We start from the raw sequence: 22,276 nt of genomic DNA on the forward strand, positions 1-22,276 counted from the left end.
TGTTGTACCATTTATTTTCACTGAAGACCTTGCAGAGGAAAACCTACTAGTCTGATCCTCACTAGAGCTTATGATGGTGGTGCTATGCTGTGAAATATTTCTCTCAGACTATTCACTACTAGCAGCAATTTTTATAACATTAATTTTTCAGGGTTGAAATAGCCCCACCCACTCAAGTCACAAGACTGCTTTCCTCTGCAGTTCCATAGAGGAGCAAGAATTGCCATGTAAATAGAACTTCTACTTTTTAATTTTTAATATGACCTCTATGTTTTAGAGCCAGAAAAGTTTGAACTGTTTAAAATAAACTCCACAGACACGATTTTCAAGGGTTGCCCTTTCATCTTCTTGTGGTGCAGACCCTGTCTCCTCGGTGTCTCCTTCTAGGAAGGATGGGTCAGCCTTGTTCCAGCATGGTCAGTGCAGTAGCAGGATCTACGAGAGTTACAAGTCATAAAGTGAGTCCTTTCTCCAGGTACTTAGTTAAACCGCTCCACAAACACTAACAAAAGCCTTTTGCAAGACACTCAGCAAACCCTGTTCAATGTGTATTACATCCTTTTCTTAGTTCACAAGCAGCAAATGTAACACAGACATCAATCTTATTGGAACTGTAGACAAATCTCTGAAGACAACAGATGAAAACTTTAAGTCTGAGTGGTCTGCAGTAATGAAGTAACTTAGCAACCATCTCCACTGAAGGCAAAATACACTGTGGAGGCAAACTATCGGCACAGATATTGGCAATTATTAATTACAGTGAGGTAGGAATTGATATCACTTATACTTAGCCAGACCCCATTCCCAATACTTAATCATAGCCATAGCAGGAGATACTGTTATGATCCCCATTCTACAGATTAGGAAACTAAGGCAAAAACATTTATAAGAGCTATGAAACTAGAAACATCAAAGTCATGTTTTTAGCCAAGTGACCAGACTTTCAGTATTTTCTGTCTACTGTTGTGTGTCACCCCAGTGATGAGAGCGTTAACTCATTACCAGATGGCCACAAAAAAACATATACAGGTCCTATATTCAACAGGATGTAATTTGTCACCTTAACAACCTTTGTCCCAACCATCTTCTCTTCCATCAACACCTTCTGTTTCTCTCTGAGCTAATTCCATCCATATTCACTCTCTTAAGGCATACAAGTAACTGCTGTCATGCAAGTCACCTTGTCCCAGCTGTCTGCCACTAGCATTACAGAATGGCATTCCTGTGAAGGAGAGTGTTTTAGGCACTGTGTGTGGTTAGGAAAGGGGCACCAGGTAAGAAATCTGAGACTGAAGTAAGGAGAATGCCCAGATCTACTGGGGATTTTCAAAGACAAAAGCATCTCTCTATTCTACTGATCATGCATAAATACTTCTGTTTTCTGCATTAGTGACTACCAGGTAATGTTTATACTATTTACCTGTGTTCCAAGTCCATAGGGTTGAATGTGCAGTGAGAAAAACATTCATTCGTTATTCATTAGCACTGTCAACTGTGCACAGTTCTTCCTAGATTCAAGCCCAGTTCCATCAAATAAAAAAATCATATGGCCAAGATAACCTAAGACTCTCCCCCACCCCGTCATTTCTGGTGTGGGAGAAAAGCAGCCATATGGAAGTCTTTAGATAATAGATAACTCTCCACCTTTGGCTCTTCTTGGCAGGCTTGTGAAATATTTATTACTTTTTTCCCAAAGACTTAAAAGTACCTCTCTCCTACAGAGAATACTGTTCCGTGACCCGGTGCCCACCTCATCCCTGCCTCCTTTAGCTGCACTTCCACCTCTTGGCCCTTGCCTGACCCCTGTCTTTCAATGCTGCCTTCAGGTTAACTGCTTCTGACAAATTCCTGTTGCCTTTCATTTACGCTGTTACACTCCATATGGCTCTTCTGTCTTTGATGTGGCCCAGAACATAGTACAAATCACAGAATACAAGCACCGTGATGTAATAACGCACCAAAGAATCTCTGCAGTACTGTACCCAAGGCAGATCTCAGTGGAAGTTTAAAAGAATGAAGCGATGTATCTACACAGAGATAGAAACTGCAATCTGCATAGGACCTTTACAGAGGATGGTTGACCTGGGGCAAATCTTAGGACAAGAAGCCAAAAGGCATGCCAGAGGCTGGTTGCTAGTGAGTCTGAGCTGAGACTCAAATCTGGGATTTAGTGATAACTTGGTCCAAAGCAGCATTTTCCAAATGAGCAGAGTCAATTGTACTAACAATAATCCTATAACTGAAAGCAAACAGAAACAGAAAATGTTTTTATTAATTTTGTTTTGCCCATCCTCATTCCATGTGCCAGGACAGTAAAGCAACATCAAAGGAAACTCACCATGTTGATTGAAGCTAATTGTGTTGATTGATTGGAAAAAGGTAGAGTGGAAGTGGCTCAACTCCCTTTGTGATGGATGGTGGTGAGTGTTAGGGATGGACAAGCTAGCTCAGTTAAACTAAAACTTTCTCCCACTCTTGACTCTCTTTGTTAAGTGAAAAAGAAACAAGAAAATGAATGGAAGGAGGCTGGGAATGAGAGAGGGAGGGAAGGAAGGAGGGAGAGAGGGGGCAGAGGAGAGGAGAGAGGTAGACTACAGGCTGTCCAGAAAATGTGTTCAGTTCAGTGAGCAAGAGAACCCTGAATATCCTCAAGCAAGAGCCTCAACCTTTATAATTGAACTTGTTCATCAGTCAAGCAATGCTAATTAGGACCAGCCACCTTCTCTACCTAAAACACAATAGTTCATGCTAATTACCTTGGACATTTGAACACCCGGTGTTCCACACACACAAAGGTGAAAGGCTATTCTCTGATTGTTAGCAATTATCTGTGAAATTATTTAGGTTGTCAAGAGCAGCAGAACAGGTCTGTCCTTCGGAGACCTCCCACACTATCACACTATCCACAGGGTTCTTGTTTTTAAAGGCATGGGCGCGCTCTCTCTCTCTCTCTCTGTCTCTCTCTGTCTCTCTCTCACTCCCTCTCTCCCCCCTCTCTCTCCTCTCTTTCTCTCTCCCTCCCTCCTTCCACCCCTCCCTCCAGTATTTTGTCTCATTTGTGAGATTCTTTCATTCTCTTTTCTTGCACTGTATCCTAATTTCTAACCACTAAGAAGCAAACCATAACAATATTTAATGACCCTTCTCCTACATTCCCCCAGCCAGCCCCAGGGCTGATCAGGGGCTTCATATGCCTTCTGTCTCTATACACTAAAATCATATTTTCTGGTTATGCCACCGTGTCAAACAGCTAATTCCTGGCGTCTCTGACTTTTCTCTACTAATCTGATATATCAGATAAATATAGATGCACTTTTGTATAGTCACGGCTGGCTATTCTGGGCAACTGAAAAGAATACAAGGGCATTGAAGACTGACTTTCAAATAATGCCTTAGATTGTTTTATGTATTAATAATTGCAGAGAACAAATCTACAAGATGTTAAAAGCTAGCATGGTTAGCTACTTATGTCCTTGTTGTTCTGTATGCTGGGTAGGTTTCTGTGAACTTGACACAAACTAGAGTCACTTGCGAAGAGGGAACCTCACCTGAGAAAATATCTATACCAGAGGCTCCATGGGGAGCCTGAGGTGTACTTTCTTATCTAGTCACTGATGTAAGAATACCAAGCCTATTGTGGGTGGTGGTACTAACCCTGGGTTAGATGTTCTATGGTCCTAGATGGTGTAAGAAAACACGCTGAGCAAACCAGTCAGCAGCATTCATTCACAGTATCTGCTTCCATTCCTGTGTCTGGGCTCTTGTCCTGACTTCCTTCCGTGACAGACAGTTACTTAGAAGCATGCGATGAAATAAGCCCTTTCCTCTCCAAGTCTCTCTGGTCACGGTGTTTTATCTCAGCAATCAAATCCTAGCTAAACATCTGATAGCACTTCTTCATTCTCCCTCAAGAGTTTTTACTGAGCATTTTCACCATGACTTGCACCCATCCCCTCTTCTCCAACTATGGCATCCCTTAGCTCCATATTCTTTGGAAGATTAGGCTGTGGACAAAAAAATGTTCTACAAAGTTAATCTTCAAACTGGAACAGGTTATCGGGGCTGCAATTCATAATGTTCCAGGAATACACAGAACAACTTGAGAAGTGGGGAGGAGGAGGAGAAGAAACTCAAAAAAAAAAAAAGAAGAAGAAGAAGAAGAAGAAGAAGAAGAAGAAGAAGAAGAAGAAGAAGAAGAAGAAGAAGAAGAAAGAAGAAGAAGGAGAAGAAGAAGAAGAAGAAGAAGAAGAAGAAGAAGAAGAAGAAGAAGAAGAAGAAGAAGAAGAAGAAGAAGCAGCAGCTCAACATTTAGGAAAAAAACTTTTGGGGAGATGTAAAGATATTATTAACTGAAGATGTTTAGTGCTGGGTCAACTGTATTTAGAAAGTGAGTTCAAGAAAATCTGAAAATGATTTAAGCTTTGCATCTACAGACAGCATCCTTTGAAAATGGCATCACTACATATCTGTTAAGTTCTTTCTACTATATAAACTAAAGACAATTTACTTAACAATTTGTATTTAATTGGGACTTAGAAGGAAAAGAAAGCACAGGAAGAGAATAGCATGTTTGAAGGGTGTTACGTCAATAGAAGAATATTTAAGAGACATAGGGAGAACTAAAGTCCACTTGCTCATAAAGAAGTGTGGGAGTGTCATACAGACACAATTAAATGCTGATCAGTACCCTGGCCTCATCTTTCTGAATAAATCAATAAGCTGACTCTAAAATTCAAATGGAACTACAAAAGACAGAATTACTAACCCAAATTTTAAATAATAAATTCAGTTACTTAAAATAATTAAGGTATAAATTTGGAGTATTTCATACTTCCTGACTTAAAGACTTATTATTGCAAAGCTACAACAGTGAAGCCAATGTTGTATTCAAGAGAGGACTCATCAGTAAGTCAAGAAAGCATGCATGAACAGCTACTTGTTAGTACTATGCAAAGGCAACTCAGTAGCAAATAAAAGATCATTATTTCACCAATTTCTGCTGGGAAAACTGGCCCCATGTGTCAAAATACTAACAAACTTCAATTACCTAGCACAAGATATAAAAATAAACGAAAGTAGACCATAGAATTAAGTGTAACTCTTAAAAGACATAAAGTTTCAATGACCTTATGCTATGTCTTCTTCCACAGCCTGAACCTGTACCATCCCTGGTGATAAAAACCCACCCTCTCCATCTTTACATTATTTTTGTGTTATTATTGTTGATATTTTAAAATGTTAATGAAAATTTTAATATACATTTCCATATAACTTCCTACGTCTTTCCCTTTTCTGATCATAAGCTTTTTAAATTAAGTATAATATTTATATTTATTATTTGATAATTTCATGTAATCATACAACATATTTTGATCATATTAACTTTCCATTTCCCTCTCCCACTCTTTCTGGACCCACTCTAAGTTCTTCCAACCTCACACTTGTTTATTTGTTTGTTTGTTTGCTTGTGTGTGTTAGTGTTAAGGTTAGAGGTAAAAATTCAGTGACACAGAGCAGTTTAAAAACAGACATATAAACTTTTATTGTTCTTTTTCCTGTTTTCTTTCTTTCACGTGAATAAACCTTTCATTTAGTGTCTTACATTGTAGGGGATGGAGAGATGGCTTAGTGGTTGGGCCTCCTGGTTGCTCTTCCAGAGGACCTAGGTTCAATTCCCAGCACCCACACGTCAGCTTGTAACTGTTTATAAGTCAAGACCCAAGGAATCCAACAACCCCTTCTGACAACTACAGACACGACACACACATGATGTACAGACACATATGTAGGCCAAACATGTATACACATAAGATAAACATGAAGAAGAATCTAGCTGTGGGAACTGTGTTGTTGCACATCCCTCTGCTCCTGCTGTTTCTCTTCCTTAGAGTGCACTTGTTAAGCCAAGGTGGAGGGGCTCTCTCCACGATATGGGTTGGGTTGCTTGATTGCATCAATTCTTCTCTTTCCCTTCCCATTCTATCTTTAGCTGACACTGCTTCTGCCTCCTTTCTTCTTTATCCTCCCCATCAGCCTTCTTTCTTTTCCCTCTCGCATCTCTCTTTCTAACACCAAATGTTGGTCTCACACTGCTTTGATTTTATTTCTTTCCCTTAGTAATTAATATCTTACTATGTACCATAATGTCCTTGTTCCTTTATCCACACAAAAAAAAAGCTTTTTAGTTGAAGGAGTGATTGTGTTCCATTGGCTACTGCTGCATTATCAGTTCTGGTTGCTTCTGCAGTCAGTACTCCATGCTCAGAGTGATTTACAAAACTGTATCCAGTGCCATGGATACAAAACTATTCTCAACCCTATTATAATTTAGTCCTGTTTGAGTATTACAAAAAGCACAATTGAATAACAAGGGATATTGCAAAACCCTACCAATAACTTAATTTCAGACATGTAAGTTCTAATGTAGAAATGAACAAACCAACCAAGTCCCCTGAAAAAATATGAAAAACATGAATCTTCTAAGAATGATCAATTCTTAGCCAGTGAGATGGCTCAGCAACTAAAGACTTACCACCAAGCCTAATAACCTATATTTGAAACCCACATGGTAAAAGGAGAGAAATGATTCCTGAAAGCTGTACCCTGACCTCCACACACAAGCCATGGTAAACACACACACACCCTTGTTAATATTTCAAAGAGAATTGTCAGTTCCACAGATGGAAATATTGTAAAAACAGAATTAAATTTTAGAAAATTGAAGTTTCAATAATCTAAGGGAAAAAATCAGTGGGGAGCTTCACCAATAGGGAAAAAAACAACAAGTAGAAGACAGAGCATCAAATGTTGGAGTTACATGGATAAATTAGAACACTAATTTGACAACAAAAATAACAATAATAAAAAAGGAAATACTAACAGAACTTTTGATATCTAGAGAACCTCTGTAAAAAACGTATTTATTCACATATTTTATATATTTGAGTGTTCTGTCTTCATGTACACCAGAAGAGGGCATCGGATTTCAAGGGGATATTTTAAAAAGACAAAACTTCAAATCATGGGCATAGAAGGAGAAAAAGAACAATTTAAACATATAGAAAATATGTTCAGTAAAATTATGCAAATCATTTTCCAAATCTAGGAAAAGAAGTGACTAAAAATGTAGAATGTCAAACTTCAAGAATAAAAGAGACCTATATATCATGATATAATTAAAATATTGTCTATACCAAATACACAGAACAAAAAAATAATAATTACAAGGAAGAAGCACCAACTGAATTTAAAGTCAAACCCATCACAATACCATTCCATTTTAAAGATGTACTCGAACAGAGATTCTGAAAGCCAGGAGGACACTGTGACACTTTGAATGGGAGTGTTCCCCACAGGCTCTGGTGTTTGAATACTTGGTCCCCAGATGGTGGTGCGTTTGGAGAAGCTTAAGAAGTATAACTTTGCTGGAAGAACATCGTTTGGGATGTATTTTGAGAATTGAAAACTATGCCACTTCCTGTTTGCTGTCCTTATTCTATGCTTACATTTAAAGATAAGAGCTTCCATATTGCTGTTGTCCCTGCCATGTCTGATACTTGCCTCCCCTAAATTATGGACTCTCATCCTTGTGGAACTGTAAGCCTGAAGGAACTCATTCTTGAACTCAATTAAGTTCCCTTGATTATAGTGTTTTGTTACAGCAGCAAAATAGTGATTGATATAGAAACTGGTACTATGGTGGGCTGAAGGACTTAACAAGTATATTTAGAAGAAATGTGAAAGACTTTGGAACTTTGTACTAGAAAGACAGTTGAATAGTGTAAGCAGAGCTTAAAGGGCCATTCTAGTAGGAGGCTGGAAGAGAAGTCATGTTCAGAACAATGTGGACGGTGGAAGCCAGGTTCAAGAAGTTTCAGTAGTAATGATCTGAGCAACTGGATTTAGAAGCCATTCTTGTTCTATTTGTCAAAGAATGTGCATGCCTTCTGCCCTAAGCATTTACCTGAGGCAAAGTGTAAAAGAAACGGATTAAGTTATTTAATGGAAGAAATTTCAGCAACAGCATGTTGAATCTATGGCATGGCTGTTACTGATAACACTTATACAGCCCCCCCCCCCCAAACAAAATGAGCAACTGAGGAAGACAGAGATACAAAATGTACAGTCTGGGCAGTTTTCTTCCTTTCTGTTGCTGTGATAAAACATTTTGGCCAAAGCAACTCAGAGGAAGGAGAGGATTTTTTTGACTTCTGCTTCCAGATCACAGTCCATCACGGAGAGAAGTCAGGACAAGAACTCAAGCTGGAACTATAAGCAGAAACCCTGAGGAAATGTTGCTTACTGGCTATCTATTGCTCTCTCTCTCTCTCTCTCTAACTGCTGTTCATCTCGATTCATTAGCTCCTGATGAGCTTCCAGAGAATGTTACCATCTACAGTGTTGTGGGCCCTCCCATATCAATTAGCCATCAAGATAATACCTCACAGACCTGCTCACAGACCTACACAATAAAGACATTATTGAATTGAGACTCTTATTTTCCTTCTCAGGTAATCATAAGCTATATCAAGTTGACAGTTGATGCTAAGTTGGAATAAATACATATTGAAAGTAAAATTCTGACTATCTAGGAAGGAAGACCTTAGAGGGAAGAGAAGGAGTTTCAATAGCTGGGAGTGAAGGACAAATATGTTAAAATGAATGGAAATATTTTTATGAAACATCACTTGTTCAAATATATTACCAGGAAAATAGTTGTATAATTTTATATTTTAAACATGTACATTTTGTTGTGTGTTTATTTACATAACAACTTTCAAAACATAAAGCAAGGAAAAAGAATACTGTGTGACAAAATTTTTATTATGAACAGTTTCACAACTTGGGGCACAGGAAACTACATCAAATATAATACAAAAACAATTATATGCTCTACTAAAGATTTGGGAGTAGAAATAAGAATGTATATTTAATATAGTTGCTGACATTGACTAGCTAGAGCTTGGAATTAATTTGGAGGGCTCAAGTTATGAAAAGGTAATAATGATTATAGGTTTCTGCTCTGGTTTACAAATTGGTTGCAAATAACTGCTTGTTTCAGGTGGCACATGCCTTTAATCCCAGCACTCAGGAGGCAGAGGCAGAGGCAGAGGCAGGCAGATTTCTGAGCTTGAGGCCAGCCTGGTCTACAAAGTGAGTTCCGGGACAACCAGGGCTATATACAGAAACCCCGTCTGTATATAATTAAAAAAAAGAGAATAGCAGTATGAATTTTACTTTCATTATTTGTTTGAGGTAGAAACAAACATAACAGGCAAACATGTAGTTTTTAAACCATCTGGAATTCAGATGATGAAATAGAACTTTGGATTCTCAACAAGCATATGATAACTGACATAGATATTAAGTGGTTCTATCACCAAAATGTTAGACTAAAAGCTAAGACCTATATTCCAATACTGAGCAGGAAGTCATTACAATATATGGGAAGATTTACTATGAAAACCCAACTCCTTGAGAGCATTTCTTGAGAATTATGATCCATTAGAGTCAACCCATTCCCCATTGTTGGAATATCAATGTCAACCAGAGCTTTGGTGGCCTGAGAGACATTTTGCTCTGGCAACAGTTGGAAGAATTCTGCAATGAACCCTCAGCCATGCTGACCACTCAGCTAGGAGCTATCTTATCTGCACGTCGAAGAACAATGCACTGAGAGGCACTGCAGATTTGACACTAATTATGGCAGCTACAGTCACATTGTTAAGGAGAAATTGGCAGAGTTCCACGTGACATTTTTTTAGGCCCCTACATTTAAAATGAAAAGAAGTTTTCAACCATGTCACTGCTAATTTTAAGCCAGTCCATACCTGGCATAATATTTTAATTTTACAGTTAAGAAATGCATTTAGAGTTATTAATAGCAGTTTTGACATGTTCTAACATAATGGTTCGAGTTCGTTGTTCATGTTTCTTGAAATGGAAAAAATGTAAATCAGGAAACAGACATATAAATGTACTATTATGTTGCATAAAGGATATATTCATGGGTCATTTTGTTAAAATTGAATGGGCAAGCTACAATTATAGTCAAATATAAAGCTAAATATGAAATAATAAGAACAGCAAATAAATTATTAATGATCCATTATGTGTTGACTACCAAAACATACCTCCATTAAGTCTCATACATTTTACCACGAGTAGAGTCCTAATCAGATTCCATTAACTTGTATTTTAGACATTTCTAACAAGCTTGGTACTACTGTACTTTCCAAGAACAAATTAGAAGTAATAAGTTTGATGCAGCCAGAATCTCATGTTAAGACAAGCACATTAATGCAAAGACTGTGGTGGCAGCTAAACCGAAGCAAGACAAAAAAGGAGGAAAGGGTTCAAACAGCAGAAAACCAAACGCCACATGGAGACTAGTCTTTGATCATTTAGGATAAAGTAACTAATTTGTTATATTTTATTAGTTTTTAATGATTCACAATAACAAAATTATATTAAAAGGTTGGCTACCCTAGTATAAGAACATTATTTTAATAAGATTTCAATAAAGGTAACATTGGTTAAGAAATCTAGGAAAGTCTATTTTCATTGTAAATTTTGCTTATGTGAGGTCATTCTTAGTAATGATGCTCTCTCTTAAAGTAAAACATCAGAAAGAAGAAGTGTCTAAAATACTATTCATTACTTCAGTTATGAGTGCTTATTAAATAAGCTCTAGTTTATGTATCTGTGTTATTTATTTAGGCCTTCTAAATTTCCACAAATTTCACAATTATTTGTATAGAATTGTCTTAGTCTCTATCAGCTACAAAAATACAAATAAATCCATATCTATATTGTATAATCTCTTCCAAGAGTACAGTATATAATATATAAAATGTAAACAAAATAGTTTACAAAACACACATATTCCTCTACAGCCTTTGTTAACAATAAATAATTGTAACAAATTTACATTTGAATTTATACTGTAAAAATGTAAATTCATATGATTTATTCTCAAAAGCTAAAATCAACTGAGAAAAAGTTCAGATAAATACATGAAGGGAAAAAAAAACAACCAAATACAATTAAAGTGCTATGGTGTAAGCAAGTTAATTTGCCTGTTCATGGATTCTTGAAATGGGCAAGTTGAAATCATTACTTTAATATCAACTCAGGCCCTCTAGAACAATAACCAAGGCTCCTAACCACTGAGTCATTTCTTCAGCCCCCACAATTCAATTTTTAAACCTTTGAAAACATCTAAGTAAATGTGTTCCCAACACCAATTCTAGAACTCATTTTCATACTGAAAAGTATTGTCATCATCACTATGTCATATTCATGTAGCACTCAGTCATAAGCTAGTTAGTGGAGCTTAGGACTTATTCAAATGTATGTCAGCAATTGATCATCGTTATTTTTATAAAAATTGTTCATCATTTTCTGATCTCTCATCAGGCATTTGCTCTTACAGTAGCATCAACCCTATAGAGATGATGAAGAACGGATCTTATGCATAAGACAAAGCCATACCACTATAGTTTCCTTATCTAGTCTAGGTTCTGTGTAATGAGGAATCAGATCATCTCTGAACTGCCGAAGATAAATCTGGAGAATTCAGTCATGCCAGAAGAGTGTAGGTTGTTCATCTGAACAGAAAAGGTTATTCACATCTGATGCAAGGACAATGGATAAAGGGTAAGTGTCCCAGTGTGGAGAAAACCAGCAAGGACCATGAGTCAGAGCGCTGAGTCATCTTGATTAGCAAGTACAATCACTTGTTGGCATTCTTCTGCTTATTAAATCCATTCCATTCTTGTTATTAGTATAAAAAACATGGGAGCCTGTTTAGAGGAGAGGTTATTTGACCAGGGGAGGGCACTAACCCATTTCTTTCCTACCAAGAGCCTATTCCGAAAGCAGCAGCAAAAAGCAGAGAAGAGCAGTGTGGCCCCTCTCTCAAAAACTGTTCTCTTATCCAGGAAAGGAATAACTGATAAGTTAACTTCATTAAAATTAAAAACTTCTGCTCTGTGAAAGGAAATGTCAATAAAAATAAGACAAACTGAGACGTGGAGAAAATATTTACAGAGGATCGTCTGACAAGAGACACTTCACACAAACATATGGAACTCTTAACATTCAACAGTGAGAAAAAGAAAATAAAATGATCAATTTAAAATAAAATGATCAATTTTTTAAAAATGAGCAAAAGATCTTTCCAAGCATTCCTTCCAATAAAGCATACAGATGCCGAAAACTTGAAAAGAACACTTTAGCATCTCATTTAAGAAATGCAAATTCCATTTAGGCATTATTCCTTCGGAATAGTACAAATCCCAAACTCTGGCATCATCACACATGGCTGGGCATGGTGACTATCTGACTGCTGGTGGGAATATAAAATACCACAGCTGGCTTGAAAGACAGTTGGCACTTTCTTAAAACAACATCCTCTTACAAATAGACTTCAAAGTGTTTGTGTTTTGTGTTTGTGTGTGTGTGTGTGTGTGTGGCATGCACATGCATACATACACTTTTTAAGAGAGAGAAAGAATATGAAGTTGGATGCATCAAAATGAGGAATCTGGTTAAAATATATTGTATGAAAAAAATCTAAAAAAATCATCATGATGAGTAAGGTTAACTCAAACCCAAAAGGACATGCATGGTATGTACTCACTAATAAGTGATTATTAGCCAAAAATAAGTACAGAATTTCCGAGATACAATCCACAGAACTCAAGAAGGTTAAAAAACAAAAGGGCCCAAGGAGGATGCCTCAATCTCACTTGGGAAGAGAAGAAAGCAATCACAGGAAGGGGTGAAGGAGGGAGGGACCTGGATGGGAAAGTCTATAGGGAGGGGAAGAGGGGAACATGATAAGGTATTGGGAGGAGAAAAGGACTGAAGCCCTGAAAGCCAGCAGAAAGAATGGAAACAGGCAACCTCAGGAGGTAGGAGGTGCAGGAATCCTCTAGAATGTACCAGAGACCTGGGAGGTGAGAGACTCTTAGGATTCAAAGGGAGGGATCTTAGATGAAATGTCCAACAGTGGGGAGAGGGAACTTGTAGAGTCCACCTCCAGTAAAAAAGACAGGGCATCAAGTGGAGGGATGGGGTTGCCATCCCACAGTCAAAAACTCTGACCCAGAATTGTTCCTGTCTGAAGGAACTACAGGAGCAAAAATGGAGACAAGGAGGAAAAGGAGGTCCAGTGACAGGCCCAAATTGAGATCCAGCTCAGGGGGAGGCCTCAAGCCCTGACACTATTACTGCTGATGTTATGGTGTGCTTACAAAAAAGAGGCCTATCATAACAGCCCTCTGAAAAGCCCAACCAGCACCTGAAAGAATCAGATGCAGATACTTGCACCCAACCAATGTCAGAAACTGGTGACCCCTGTGGTTGAATTAGGAAAAGGCTGGAAGAAGCTGAGGAGGAGGGTGACCCTATAGAAGGGCCAGCAGTCTCAACTAACCTGGATCCCCGGGATCTCTCAGACATTGACCCACCAACCACGCAGCATACATCAGCTGATACAAGCCCCCCTGACATATATACAGTAGAGGACTGCCAGGTCTGGACTCAGTCAGAGATAATGCACCTAACTCTTGAGAGACTTGGGGCCCCATGGAGTGGGGAGGTCTAGGGGTTGGGGGGAGGGGACATCCTCTTGCAGACAAGGGGGTAGGTGTGGGATTTTGGAACAGTTGGGAGGGGGATAAACTAAAGAATAAAAATAAATTAATTAAAATAAAATAAAAGAAACAATATGAGTTTAATATTTCATCCCTACAACCTAAAGACATTGCCTCTATTAGAACCTGAAACCTTTAAGTGGAAATGCTTTCCCTAACATTAATGTACAAAATCCAGCAAAATTGCTAATTAAAGTTAATTACAATTAATTGTTCTAGAGTTCAAAAATCCAAAAACAAATACTTTTTAAAATTAAAAATGTCTATTGTGGAATCTTGTAGAAGAATAGTAAATAAACACAGAAAATCTCTTCCTTAAAAACAAAAGGTATTTGGCCATTTACATAGTGAAGAAATAAATCTAAACCAATTTCCAAGGAGATACTAAAACCTACACAAATCTCAAAATTTTTCTAAGTTTGGAAAAAATTTATGTATACAAGAACCCATTGCACTCAAAGAACAAAAAAAACTTCTAAAATTTACTGCATCCTATGTCATAACTAAGCTGATGAAGCCAACAATGAAGGGAATATCTTAACAACAGTCAGAGGATTCAAATACTGAACAAAGGAAAGATCAACTCTTATATTCCTGGACTCTTATCAAAATCAATGAAAGAAGTCAAAAATAAGATATTTAAAGTGCTAAAAACAAAGCTTATCAACCAATAATTTCACATTTTATAAACCTTTTATCAATCTCCATCTAGATTAATTAATAAAAATTGTTAGAGAGATGACTCAGCAGTCAAGAGCTTCAGTTCTCAGCCCCACCTCAGCCAGCTCACCACTGCCAGCAGCTCCAACTCTAGGAATCTAATGTCTTCTTCTGGGCTCTCAAGGGTGTATGTTCTCACATGCACACACCTATACATATATACAAGTGATTTTAAAATAATAAAAATAAATTGTTTAAAGACGTTAAATGAAATTCTTTAGACTATAAATAATGATACTAGGTAGAAATATATATTTACCCCAAATACCAAAAAGTTCTGAAATTAGTAACTACACAGGTTAATGAATATACACAGACACACAGTTCTATGTGACATAATGACATTTGTGAACCACAAGTCATCAGTGGACCACAGAATGATAGTGGTCTCATAAGATTATAATCTAGATTTGTAGTGAGCTATCAAGAAAACTTTTGCAAACATATTTCTGATATTCACTTAGTGGTAAAATAGTCTAACAATACATTTGCCAGAAACTATCCATACTGATCAGTGATACATACTTGGGAATTGCATGTACACATGAATTATATAGTAGCAAATGAAGTAAGTCATATGTGTTTGTTACTTCTCTCATTGCTGCTTCCAACTCTCTGACCAGAAGCAACTTGAGGAGAGAATAATTTATCTTGGCCTGTGGTTTGAGCAGGGCTAGTTGGTGAGTCTCATGGCAGGAGATAAATGGTAGCTGAAGCACCTTGGTCCACAGTGCTGGGAATGTGCACATGTCAAAAAATCATAAAAGCATTCTGGCAGAAACTATAGCCAGGCTATAACCATAAGGCCACCCTTCCTGGTGATCCATTTCCGCCACCCAGCTCTCAATACAACCATTAGCTGATGAACAGGAGTTCAAACGCATGAGCTTGCGCAGGACATTTTATATTCAAATGTGCATAGTTAACTGTAACACATAGGCTGAAAAACAATAGCTCCAGAATTTTAGCCCAGCATCCCCAATAACTGATATATGGGCCAAGTGTGCCACTCAGTTAATACAACACTGGCTGTGCCAGCGTCAGGGGCCAAGTTTGAATCCCCAGAATTTCCATAGAGCCAGCTGGCAGTGTGTATTTCTGTATATCCCAGCACCCCTAGGGAGACATGGCTATGGTGAGTGGAGATCCCAAGAGCCTTGCAGGTCAGTAGCCTGGCATGAGTACCAGGAAGAAAACTAGACATGGCTCTCTGTCTCCGACAAGATGAAGGACTGACACCAAAGTTGTCTTCTGACTTTTACACATGGACTGTGCATATGTGGACTTATATTTAAGCACACAAAGAGGGAGGGGAGGGAGGGAAAGAGGAGAGAGGAGATGGGAGGGGGAAGGGTGAAGAAACAGAGAGAGGGAAAGGGGAAGAGAGAGATGGGGAGAGGAGAGGAAGAGTAAGAGAGAGGGGAAAAGAGGGGCAAGAGAGAAAGAATACAAAAAATGAAACAACTGCTGTAATAAGCAGCCAGAAAGACCAAAAAAAGACAATTTAATGCTCTTATCCTTGATCCAACTGGCATTTATGAAGTTCCACCCAGCTCTAGCAGGAAACACATTTTTCCCCAATTATACATGGCTCATGTGCTAAGAAAGAAAATTTCCTACATTGAAGGGGGTTGCATTTTTCTGAATATTAAAGTGAGGTGTTATTTATGGCATGTGGGATTCAAACTCATGTAAAAAGAGGATAAATCAACACGAAAGAAAACAGGTGAGGCCTTAGTTTACATAAAGGAAGCCCAGCACAGCATATTTTAGAGATGGGACAATACCTGATGCACAGATTTGAAGTTATCTTTGTGGCATGTGCCTTGTTTGTTGTTGTTGTTCAGTAACAAGTTCCAGAGAATGTCCCTCAACCTCCACCCCCAGCTGCTTCCTGTAAATGAAGGCAAGGAAAACTGCAGGGAAAATGAAGGATGAAGAGCTCAGCATGTGCCTGGGAGCCAGGGTAGAGATAAAGGAGCAGCCTTGAGACCCGAGGGAACAAAACTCAACAGGGAGACTCTGGAGTCAGAGGTGAACGGCATGAATCCACTTACAGAAATCCTGAGGGCACCAGCTGGCTGTGAACACGGTGACTTGGTTTGACCCTCTTCCACCTTAATGCTTGGAGGGTGACCCCAAAGAATACTGTGTTGTTTTTGTTCTCCCCTTGCAAGTCACCACAGAGAAAAGTAGCCCTGTGAATTTGTTTCTAAATCGATTCTAACCACCTCGCCAACAGAGGAAAAGTAAATACAGTTTACTTACAAATAAATATTTTTGTTACATCATTTCCACCCTTTTATAATTTAAGCATTGTCTCTGAAAAATGACAGGAGCAGGGGCTGGAGAGATGGCTAGGCTGTTAAGATCACTGGCTGCTCTCCTAGAGGACCTGGGTTGGATTCTCAGCAGAAGTCTCTGCAGCTCCAGTTTCAGGGTATTCTGCGCCCTCTGCTGGCTTCCACAGGCAGTGCATGCTCGTGGTACCCAGACAATGCCAGCAAAACACCCCCCCCCCCNCACACACACACATATTAGATGCTCCAAAGTAAAAACTAGTTTTGTTACTATAAATGTTTCTGCCTTAAAAATACTGGTGATTTTCATCAATGATCTTGATTCTATATGCAGTTTTAAGAAATATTTTTCACTCAAGAAGAACGAAGACCAAAGTGTGGACACTTTGCCCCTTCTTAGATTTGGGAACAAAACACCCATGGAAGGAGTTACAGAGACAAAGTTTGGAGCTGTGTCGAAAGGATGTACCATCTAGAGACTGCCATATCCAGGGTTCCATCCACCCAGCTTCCAAACGCTGATACCATTGCATACACTAGCAAGATTTTGCTGAAAGGACCCAGATATAGCTGTCTCTTGTGAGACTATGCCGGGGACTAGCAAACACAGAAGTAAATGCTCACAGTCAGCTATTGGATGGATCACAGGGCCCCCAATGGAGGAGCTAGAGAAAGTACCCAAGGAGTTAAAGGGATCTGCAACTCTATAGGTAGAACAACATTATGAACTAACCAGTACCCTGGAGCTCTTGACTCTAGCTGCATATGTATCAAAAGATGGCCTAGTCGGCCATCACTGGAAAGAGAGGCCTATTGGACTTGCAAACTTTATATGCCTCAGTACAGGGGAACGCCAGGACCAAGAAGTGGGAGTGGGTGGGTAGGGGAGTGGGTGGGAGGGTATGGTGGACTTTTGGGATAGCATTGGAAATGCAAATGAGGAAAATACCTAATAAAAAGTATTAAAAAAGAAATATTTTTCAATTTAAATCAAGGTAACAATTTGAAAAGTCAAAAAAAGAAAAAAGAAAGAAAAATAAACAGTGTCAAAATGAGAACAAAACAACAGCATGGAAATCCTAGGATATTTTCAAAAGGGAAAACCCTTCAAACAGAAATCTACCCTCCTCTTCAACCAGGCTAACCCCCATATGCCCCCACCTCTCCTCTGCCCCAACCTCCACATTATAATATTCTCAACTGATAGCAAATAGAAGCAGGGAAAAAAAAACAAAAACAAAGCAAAACAAAACAAAACACCACAACGGAACCTGCCTTTCAGTTATATGCACAGGCAATGGAGATGACAAAAGGAGTTCTGGACGTCCTGTATTGTGCGTTGCTGTTTCACTAGGAGTTCTGAACGCTGCTTCACTTCAAAGTGTCTCCTTTGTAAAGAAAGAAATTCATTTGATGGCATGCTCAAGGCTTATGTCTGCACTACGTTATCTTAGCACTGTTATGTCCAAGTCTCAGGGCCCCAAAGACTACCAAGGAGCCAATTCTGATGCAAACACACAGGGTCTTTAATTCGAGCAAGGTCTCTCACCTGCACCATGACAGTGGCTCAGAAATGAGTGGTTACAACAAGCTTGGCGAATTTCCATACAGGTCAGCAAGTTAATATTTTGAAAACTGCATTTCTGACATAATCTATAGGAACCAAATACAGGGGCAAAACCACCTGACAAACAGGATGGCCAGATTTTCTATTTTCTGCAGGATGTCTTAGGTTATATGTACCTTGGCCCTGCCGGTGTAGCCTGACTGGCCGTTGCTAGGGGTAGGGTCCAGGAGTCCGGGCAGTTACTGTATGATGTTTGCACAAGTGGACTTCATGGTTTTCATCTTGGAATTGGAGTCAGGCCTCATACAAACTGGAGCTTCTTCTTTAAAAAAAAAATGGAGTTGGTTGGGCTTTGGAGCACCACTTGTCAGTTCCTCCTAGGCATCCTTCTGGAAGCTACAAAGCACCCCTGCCTCTTTATTGTATTACGTGACATCACAGAACATCTGCATCACACCCACTCCCACGTGATCAGCAAGTGCTGTGCAATAGAGAGAGGATGAAGCACAACACGGAGCTCAGGGCAGGGAGGATCTCCATAGGGCTGAAGCCAGTGCGTCATGCTGCTTACTGTAGCTGGTTTTTGATTAGTCTGCGTTGCCCAGATGCTATTGCACTGGGTGGTAAAATGGCCTAGATTATTATCTCTGTGCCTCTAGGAGCTGGCACTTCACCTGCCTAACATGGAATGCTGCTTCTTAAATGGCGTTAGATTGGATTCTGGTGAATTAAGGACTGTTCACAAATCTGGAACAGAAACAAATGATCACTCCGTAACAAGAACTCCAAGGAACAAGTGATGGTAAGTCGGAGAGGGGTGGGTGGGACATTTTTCCCAGCAGTTCAAGACAGATAATCCATTAAAGTCAAGTGGCTTGTGGCCAATGAGAGTTGTTAATACTACAGAGACTTGGCGAAACCATTTGTGGTTTTCCTTTTCAACACAGTATCTAACATCAGTTTACAGGCAACCTGGGCAGTGAGCAATAATTCCCCAAATGACCCGTCCCCAGCCCCCACCTCCCAATCACCTCCCACACATACACCCCATGCACACCCTGTGCCTTCGGGTGATCCCTTCCTTCCCAGCACTGAACTCTGTTTTTTCTGTTTAGCAATGAGTGCCCATCCTCTGCTCTTACCTCCGGGACCAGCAGCCAAGCAAACAACACTAAGAATCTATTTTAGATAATTAACAGTGGGATCAATACATTTTTAGATGGTGTGACTGCCGAGTGTGACTCCATGTTCTCAGGCATAGTGGAAGGGATTGCATCTCTGAGCAAAAGAACACACAAGCACAGGACATCTTAGGAACCAAGGAACTGGACTTTTAAAAATGTAAACTCTATGTAGTAGGAATTTAATCCAGCTCAGGGAATGGCAATCTGACCCCTGATGTGTCTTCCCTTACCTCTAGATACTTACGCAGAAAGCAGTCTTAAGGTAGGGTAACATGAAATCCATGTTAACCTCTCAAGACAATGATGTGAGAATTTCATCTTATCTTTAAGAAAATGACATGTAACCTTTCATATATGCTTCTCTATTAGACACTACCAAAATATAAATAATAGATTGTCCTAAAAACAACTGGAATAGACAGGATAAGGGAGTCTCAGTTTCCCCTTTGCCCTTGACTCTGACCACACTTCCCTCTTCACCCACATACGTATTTCCCTGCCTTTTCTTCTTGCCTCTCTTTCTTACCTCACTTACCCCTGAACCGTGACTAACCGACAAACCACAGGGCTTGCAGAAACAGCTCTCTAAAGTCCCAGTCTCACAGTTATTAGATGAGATTACTCCAGCAAACCTAAGCCATGGGCATGAAAACGAGAACAGCCTCCAACTGAAAGTTTCACAGCAATTACAGACAAATACTATTAACCTGGCCAAACCACAAAGATATATACCCCTGCCCTTCCTTACTGTGCAAAACGTCAAGCCAGCATCAATTGAGAAAGCTGCTTATTATTCTTCATATATAAGCTTCTATCCATTGAGTAATACAAAAATTTATATACGTAAACACATATCTCCATAAACATATCTACACATACATGAATGCATGTTTTCTGTTACCATAAAAAAAATTTCTCCAAGGCTGGGGACTTTGTAAAGAAAACAAGTTTCATTATCCAAGTGTTCTGGAAGTTGAGAGTTTAACACCAGTCCATGTCCTGCCTGTAGTCAGAGGCTAATGGAGTGCTTCCCAGTTTGGTAAATGGCTTGTGGCAGAACACACGCAGCAGGGAGAGATTGCATGGCAAGTCAGGAAGCCAGAGTGAAGCAAGGGTACTTCGTGACAGCCTTGTCTTACAGAGACCAAATGTCGCCCCTTGAGGACGACATTAGTTACTACCGAGGGCAGTGCCCCATGACCTAAACACCTTCTGCTAAATTCCACCTCTTCCTATTCCTAACCCTCTCACACTGTCACACCTCATAGCAAGAAAACTGAGGAATACACTCAAATCAATAAAACATATACAGATGTGCACACAACTGTGCGTGCATAAAGGAAAAGCTGACAGTTAGGGCAGATTTCCAGACGTCTACTACACTCTTAATTGAAGTCAGGATTTCAGGCTGGACTGCAGCAGGGTTTGGCTAACATTTATACCATTCTCAAGCTGGCGATACAAATTCTCCCTCTTCCACTTTTCCCCTGTGTCTCATTTGTTCTCATCATTTCCCGGCCTTGCTATGAGCCCCTTAATATCATTTACACCCAACCCCAAGTCTAACAGAGCCGAAAGCTCCATTCTTAAAGAGAACACACAGCAGTCCACTGACTCCAGCTGATCATGGCCAAGTTGGAGGCAGAACCTGAGTTCTCTCCACTTTTATTGAGGTATAATTGACAAACAAAAATTGAGTAAGCTTAAGGTACAAAATATGATACTTTTACATAAATATAAAATTTCTGCCACAATCCAGTAGATTGAAACATCTGTTATCACACTTAGGCACCTGTGTGTGTTTGTGTGCGTGTGTGTGTGCATGTGCGTGTGCGTGTGCGTGTGCGTGTGTGTGTGTGTGTGTGTGTGTTAAGAACACATCTGCTTTCTCAGAAAATTCAAACATTTCATAATCAAGCTATATGATAGTTTTCCCAAATTTATACCTATTATACAACCAAATTCACATACTTTCCTCAATATGGCATCATCTTTTCTCATTAAAACTGGCTGCTCTATTGGGGAAAATTTATATAAATTCTAGAGTGTTGAAATGGAGACTCTGAAAGTCACTAGTCATTTATGCAGTGACATACCCCCACACACACACACACACACAAATACACAGCACACATTGCAAAGACGGTATAATCCCCTCGGGCTTGGGCTTTCTGGGCTGTGCGTACAGAACAGAAGCTCCTAGTTTCTCCTTTAACATGGCTTGTATTTTAGAACCTTGGTCTGGTTCTATCAGTGCTGGGAATTCTATAAGAAGTCATGGCGGCCATTGGGAGCAAACAGCTCCCTGCTATTGACAGCAGAATCTCAACAGTCCAATTTTCTCCCTACTAGCTGTACAAAGTTCAGTTTTCATAGAAAATTTCTGAGAATCTTCTGAGACACTTCTATTCAATGGTCCTTGCTCACCGAACTAACCAACCTACCTGGGATGTTTCCATAGCAACTCCTGACATTTCTGCTTGAGCATAAACCCTGCTCCATCACTCTTGCCATTGAAACAGAATGCCTTCCCTGGAGTCTCACACTGGAATCATGTGACTCCTGTGGAGACAACAGTCCCTCTGTGTTGCTCACAGTCTCTTCCCGAGCCTGCAGCAAAGTCACCTGGCCCTGAGTTGTTAACACAGGATGGGTCTTGCAATACACACATTCTCATTTCTTCTCCCTAAACACAAAATGCACAGGCAGAATGGTTGCATCAGAATAGATGAGATTAGGCACAACCAGGAAGCAAGAACCATCACTGCCTTCCAACATGCAGACTCTCAGTGAGCCTGAAGCTTTCTCAAGGCCACCTTTGTCTTTTCCTTCAATCTGACTGAC

The 22,276-nt window shown here is 39.5% G+C and overlaps 1 long non-coding RNA gene across 1 annotated transcript; it reads right to left on the reverse strand.

Annotated features, from left to right (window-relative positions):
- Positions 1–243: 243 nt before the first annotated feature.
- On the reverse strand, positions 244–18,635 carry LOC110308001. The gene is made up of 3 exons (XR_002379497.1): positions 18,425–18,635; positions 16,169–16,275; positions 244–435 (listed from the first exon to the last, which is right to left on the reverse strand). It is a non-coding gene; the product is annotated as an uncharacterized LOC110308001 (long non-coding RNA).
- Between the last annotated feature and the right edge of the window lie 3,641 nt (positions 18,636–22,276).

The sequence above is a fragment of the Mus caroli genome, chromosome 2 (assembly GCF_900094665.2).
Source record: "Mus caroli chromosome 2, CAROLI_EIJ_v1.1, whole genome shotgun sequence".
NCBI lineage: Eukaryota > Metazoa > Chordata > Mammalia > Rodentia > Muridae > Mus > Mus caroli.